Below are 6,118 nucleotides of genomic sequence, written 5' to 3' on the forward strand. Positions count from 1 at the left end.
CTGGTGAATTTTTTATTATTATGATAAGTCATGACTTTTCAGCTTATTAAATTTAAATAACCTTTTTCTCAATTTAAAAATAAAATACACCTGGTTTTCAACAACTGTTTCTTTAATAGCCATTTTTTAAATTGAGTTATAGCAACAGATTGTATATCTGTTGCATCAGATAACCCATCTACTTCAACAGATATACCACTGTTGTAATAAATCGACCATCTGTTTAAGGAGCTTTTTTGATTTCTTCTAACTGCTTCATCAGTCGCAACAGATGAGGAATTTGATGCATCAACAACGTTTTTATTTTTGTTTGTTGAATGTGTTTAGACAAAAAGTCACAGTCACGACTATTCATTCACTTTTTTTTCTTAACAATCATATAATCATATAACTTAATTAATCCAATGTTGTGACTTTTTTAAATTAAATAATCTTTATTTTACGATTATAATATCATTTTGTTCCTTATTATTTATTAACGAATTATTTTTAGGAGAATTTCTCATCATGACTTTTCACCACCATATGTTGCCATAAGTGCTCAATCCCTACCTCCAACCGTCGACATGTTGAGAATAGAGAATAAATAGAATGATAATTAAATATTGAATAAGAATTAAAAATTCAAAGTCGACCAAACCAAACCAAACATATACAAAGATTTTTTTGAATCCCTTATAGGTAGATCGAATATAAAAAAGGAAAATACATACACTAAAAGAAAGAAAAAACATAACCTAATTATTATTACTACTACTATTATTATTATTATTACTATTATTATTACTATATTATTGTCAACCGGACAATTTTCATTCGGCAGCAGCAGGGCCCTCCTCGACCTTTGCTCCGAAGACGGCCAAATCCCTTTGAAGTTCATCAAACTACCTTTGAAGTTCCTGCAAGGACTCAATATGAATCTTCTTGTACTAATCTGGATTAGCCATATTAGTATTGTAAGTGTAGTAGAATAAACGAGTGAGAGGAGGCCGGAGGGACCTATTTATAAAATGATTAAATTGGAAGGGACTTGACTTAGTCAAACAAAAAGCCACGACTGTTCATATCCTTTAATTAAATAAAATTGGTGAATTTTTGAATATGTAAATTAAAAAAAATAGATCTAAATACATCATTTTATCTTTTTATTATATTTCGGAAAGAGACAAATTGATAATCTGTTGCAAAATATATTCCACCTGTCAGATAACTTACAATATATTGACAATATGTTACAACAAATGGATATATCAGTTTGCTTTTCCATCAGATGTGGCATCTGTTGCAACTTGCTAGTCATCTGTTTATTCAATTACATCGAGAGCAATGGATTTTTCTAAACACTTCTTGGCCAAACTCAATTTTTGCTCTTGGATTGCTTCTCTTTTTTTCTTTGCATCCTTCAAGCTGGCCTTCAAATTCAATTTTTGCTCTTGGTCATAACCATATTCATGGTCCCTCAGCCTCAATTTGTCATGTTTATATCCAACATTAAATCTTAATAGGGTATCAGAACCATATTCATGGTCCCCCAGCCTTATCAGTTCGAACCTACCAAACTTAACTGTAAAATTGCAGATATCTTGTTTGAATGATTTATGACTAATCAATAAAAATAGCATTCACAAAATCAGTGTACTCTATGTGTGTTTTCACGATATTATTATCAATAATACATACCTTCCACATATGAAGTGGTTTCATCTGCGTACAACTTATTCCTCCGAACCTATCTTTACTGCAGCCTCTTGTGATTGTCAAACAAAAGTTGATCAACTTTTAGTTCCTTATATATATACAAAGAAGAAGGAAAAAATTAATGTCACGGAAAGAACATTATCCATCTGTTGCAACAGATGTAGAGTCTGTTGCATCAGATGCGGAGTCTATTACAACAGATGTGGAGGCTGTTGGAATACATCAAACGAATACATCAAACCAGCCTTGCTGGTGGTTTGATTTATCCCAACAGAGTCTCCATCTATTACAATATCAACAACAACATAAACTACAAACAAAAAATAAAAAACATCAACAACAAAGAAAACAACAACATTTGTTCCAACAATATCATCAATAACAAAGAAACATACATTCTATATTCCAACACCATCAACAACCAGGGGCGAACCCACATGGAGTCCTTCAGGTGCGTGAGCACAAATTGAACTCGTCTCGAACTTTATATATGTATATGGAAATTAAGAAAAAACATATATAATCTAATCAGTGAGCACCCATAGTAAGAGTTGTTTGGTTAGCCTAGTGGTTGTTTATGGGTGCTTAAGTATATTTATTTCTTTTGGTCTTGAGTTCAATTCCCACTCAGCACATATTTTTTTTAATTTTGGTAACCAACTCTTCTCTCCTTATTCACTTTAAACTTTCTTTTATTTTTTTCTCCCTTACTCCTTGTGTTGGTTGTTCAGACTCCACCATTTTTAAGCTAATAAGCACCCTCCGTCTAAAAAATCTAGATTTGCCACTGTCAATGACACCACACCACAAGTTTCAATAATGCCAACCCCACCAACAACATCAATAACAGTATCAACAATAAAGAAACAAACAAAATACGTAAAAAAATGATACTGCCAACAAGGCTTTTAAACTTCTCCCAGCAGATGACTTTTTTTCACATCTTGTAATAAAAATTCTCGGTTCGTTTATTCAACAATTAAAATTTCCTTCAAATTTTTTAAATAAATATGATATGGGTAAATGGTAATTAAATAAAAAAAAAGATGTAAATAATTTACAAAGAAGAAGAAGAGAATGAAAGAGCAATAGTGAATCATACCTTAATGTCAAAAGGGGATCAAAATAATAATTTCAGTCAAGGAATCTAAGATATGGATCGATTTAGATTCAAAAGGAAATTTATGAGAAATAGAAGAGAAAAAAAGGCTGTGATAATCCTAAAGAGGATAGAAAGAAAAAAATGAGAGACAAATAAAATAAATTTAGGGTTGAAGGAGAGATGAAATAATATACTACCCTTAATATTAAATGATTAAATAAAGTGTATTTATTCAAATTTATATTTTCAAAGCATAATTAATAAGCCAATTTGGTAAAATAAACCCCTAATTAATATTTTCTTAATGGGTGTGCCAAGTCAATAGAGGCCAACTAATATAATATGAAATGGAAGAAGTATTAGGGGTTTCAATGTTCATTAATTAATATTCATTAATAATTTGAGGGGCACGAAGAAAAAAATGGGTGACATTGAAAAGACAATTCTTGAATGAGATTTTTGAGTTATCCAAGAAACATTTTTTACCACCTTTAGTAGTACTACTTTATCTACTCGGACAGAAGCTTGCTTTAAAATTAAAAGAAAAAAAAGATTTCAAACAGATATGTATAAATATCTATTTGAAAAATCTCAACAGCTCAGTCATCTGTGACAACAGATGAAAATGTCCATTTGATAACTAAATCAGAAATATCATCTGTTATAATAGATATCAATATCTGTTTGAAAATTTTCAATAGCTCAGTCATCCGCCACAATAGATGCAAATTTCTATTTGATAATGAAATCAAATATTTTATCTATTGCAACAAATATTATTATCTGTTTGAAGTTCTCCAACAACTCAGTCATTTGTTGCAACAGATTTCATTGCAATTGATTTAGGTGGAACTAAGGATGAATGAATGAGCTCACAGGGTCAACAACAAATCCAATTGAGTCTTTGCAATTGCATGGTGTTGCGTTCATCCCGACCTGAGTCGTCGATCGATTACTCTGAGTTGAAATGAGTTCTCATTAACTTAATGTTAAGATTAATAATAGTACCTACATCGATCTAGGGGAAAGAGGGATGAATGAATGGGCTCACAGGGTCAACTATAAATCTAATTGAGTTGTTGCATTTGCATGGTGTTAGTATTGCGTTCATCCTGACCCGAGTCATCGATTGATCACTCTAAGTTGAAATGAGTTCTCATTAAATTAATGTTAAGATTAATAATAGTACCTACATCGATGTAGGTAGAACTAAGGATGAATGAATGAGCTCACAGGGTCAACTATAACTTCAATTGAGTCTTTTGGCAATTGCATGATGAGACGGTATTACGTTCCTCCCGATCAGAGGCTTCGATCGATCACTCTGAGCCAAACCGATTCTTACTATCTCATATGTTTAACTAATACCTTAATTGAATAATCAGGGACTAGGATTTAGTTCTCATAGGGTCAACTACAACTTCAATTGAGTCTTTTGGCAATTGCATGATGAGACGGTACTGCGTTTCTCCCGACCAGAGTCGTCGATCGATCACTCTGAGGTGAATCGATTTTTACTACTTCATATGTTCAACTAATACCTTAATTGATTAATCTAGGACTAGGGGTGAGTTCTCATAATGTCAACTACAATAGATGACAGTGTCTATTTGATAATTTACAACAGATGGGTAATCTATTGCGACATATGACTTAATCCATTTGATAATTTACAACAGATGGGTAATCTGTCACAACAGATGTCTTAATTTGTTTGATATTTTACAAAAGATTCCTGATATGTTACAACAAATGATGTAATCTATTTGATAGTTTACAACAGATGCGTAATATGTTGCAATAGATTACCTAATCTGTTTGATTTGATTAAACAGAAAAGACAACCATTGCAACAGGTTGAACATTTGTTTATATATAATTTCAATTAATTTCATATGTTAGACTAATACCTTCCGACCAGAGTCGTCGATCGATCACTCTAAGCCGAACCGATTCTTACTACCTCATATATTAGACTAATACCATAATTGAATAATCTAGGACTAGGGGTACTAATACCTTAATTGAATAATCTAGGACTAGGGGTGAGTTCTCATAGGGTCAACTACAACTTTAATTGAGTCTTTTGACAATTGCATGATGAGTCGGTACTGCGTTCCTCCCGAACAAAGTCGTCGATCGATAACTCTGAGCCGAACCAATTCTTACTAACTCATATATTCAACTAATACCTTAATTGATTAATCTAGGACATGGTAATAATACCTTAATTGAATAATCTGGAACTAGGGGTAAATTATCATAGGGTCAACTATTGATTAATCTAGGACTAGGGGTAAGTTCTCATAGGGTCAGCTACAATAGATGCCAGCGCCTATTTGATAATTTATAACATATGGGTAATCTGTTGTGACATATGATAATCTATTTGATAATTTACAACAGATGGGTAATCTGTCGCAACAGATGACTTAATCTGTTTGATAATTTACAATAGATTCGTAATCTGTTGTTACCTAATCTGATTGATAATTTAAAACAGATGCGAAATCTGATGCAACATGTTGAACATTTGTTTTTATACAATTTCAATTGAGTTCATATATTAGACTAATAGTACCTAAATTGATTAATCTAGGACCAGGGGTAAGTTTATAGGGTCAACTAGAGTACTCGGTCAACCTAAACTTAAATTGTTTTTATATAATTTCAATTGAGTTATCCTTTTGGAAATTGCACGACGAGAGGGTTAAAAATTACGCATATCTTTTATGATTTTAACAATAATTAAGATTAATTCGGACAGAATTAATATTTTCAAAACTTGTCATTCTTTTTCAAAATATAAATCAACCCATACAAAACGTTTCATCATTTCAAATCTCGAGTTCTCGCTCTTTCTCTCTCATTCTCACTTAACAATATAGTTCAAGCAACAACTACTCAACAAATTTGCTCAACCCTCCATAATAGATCGCTTTTCTTCTCATTTCCGACCACATAGGTGTTATTTTTGACTTCATTCTTGCTTGTATCAGTCATTTTCTTTGTCTTTGTAGGCAACAGAGTTCGAGAAGAGTTCTATATTTGTTATTTTTTTTAAAAAAAATAAGGGCTTTTAAGTTAATGATAAAAAATAAAACTTTTAGTTGTATTACTTTGAGAATAGGTTTACAATTTTGAGTTTGATGATAAAATTGTAGGAAGAACTCGAGAAATCCCTAGTTTTCATCGCAATGTTCCGTTGACTGTCGTGGTATTGTTGGATGGTGTCTGTGGTGTTGGTGTTGGTGATGTTTGTCGTCGTTGTGGTGGCATTAGTTGGTAGTGTTTGTGGTGGCTGTCGGTGGTATCGGT

The sequence above is a fragment of the Capsicum annuum genome, chromosome 1, assembly GCF_002878395.1.
Source record: "Capsicum annuum cultivar UCD-10X-F1 chromosome 1, UCD10Xv1.1, whole genome shotgun sequence".
NCBI lineage: Eukaryota > Viridiplantae > Streptophyta > Magnoliopsida > Solanales > Solanaceae > Capsicum > Capsicum annuum.